Here is a 1,450-nt window from a genome sequence, read left to right on the forward strand (position 1 = left end):
TTGTTGTTACCCCCTGTGCCCCCCACCAGAAAATTCTTTGGACCCGCCCCTGCTTAAAATACAGATAAAGTAACCCGTTTTCTGGACTTTCTACTTTGGATTTCTTGCTTCATTCCCATAAGCTTTTGTACCTCACTTTGAATTTGTGTATTAAATTACTGTACTGAACCAGATCTGCCTCAGTAGTCTGCATTTGGGTATAGTATCTCTTTGTGTTTACAATGCTCTAACCCCCTAAACTGTATAGATCTTAATAGGGAAATGGGCTAAATATCATGGTATTGCATTGTGCAATGCATTTGAGATTAGAGCTGCCACACACATGCCCACACGGCCACTGATTGGCCAACAAATTAGGAACAAAGCCTCTGATTGGCCAACACTCAACCCAAGTCATCATGGGATTGCCAGTGGATGACTAACAACCATGCTATCAACAATGGCAAAATGGATGGATATTCACAGAACACATTCAGTGTAGTCAGCTCCTTGGGGAAGTTATTTGGTACAGTTCAATGGATATATCTGGGATAAAAGTTGTCTATCTGGCTGTATATAAGGTTATGTGTGTCAATTACTATGTCAGCACGATTTGTATTGTTTGCCTTGATTGTAAATATATGATGAGTAAGTGCTCTGTTATTTAATGTGCAACTTGATTTGCTACATTAGATGGCAACATGTGGCTTAGCAGACAGTGCCAGTAGGAGGTTAATTGACCCGCAATTTACTGCAATATTAGTTTTCAAGTGGGCATGTATTTGCAGTTACATTGTTTATTTCTCAGTGGGGGATATAGTTATGGAATCATATAAATTAAGTAAAAGGAAATAGAAGTTTCATTATTCTTCATAGTTTGGCTGTCCACTTAATTCTTGCTGAGGCTGATTGTATCTGTATGCGTGATACTGTATTGACACCCTGTGGACAAAGATTTATAGAACTGTCAGTATAACTAATTGATTATGTGTCATGTGTCATGTCATATTTCAATTATTATGATAGGATTCTTGCATTACTCAGTCCTCTTTTGCCCGTTTTTAATTAGTACAGAATGCAGCAGCAGGGTGTTAACAAACACTTGTCATCAGTCCCACATCACCCAAGTTCTTGCCCCCCTCTACTGGCTTTCAGTAAAACGCAGAATCAATTTTCAAAATTTTATTTATCATGTACCTTGCATGGTCTGACATAGCAAAGTTGGTGACCCCCTGTTCCAGCTCCCGGCCACTCCAATCATCTGATCAAGACCTTCTTATCTGTTCCCCGTATATATATTTTTCAAAATCAGGCAACCGTGCTTATTCGGTTGTAGCTCCTAAACCTTGGAAAAGCCTTCCCTGTTCCATCAGATGTGCTGAATCTGAGGTTTGTTTAAAAGGTCTAGTGTGTAACATCTAGGAGGATATATTGGCAGAATGAAGAAACAACCAATAATATATATCCATCG

This window comes from Morone saxatilis, unplaced genomic scaffold, assembly GCF_004916995.1.
Source record: "Morone saxatilis isolate NCDOM2014 unplaced genomic scaffold, NCSU_SB_2.0 Contig6, whole genome shotgun sequence".
NCBI lineage: Eukaryota > Metazoa > Chordata > Actinopteri > Moronidae > Morone > Morone saxatilis.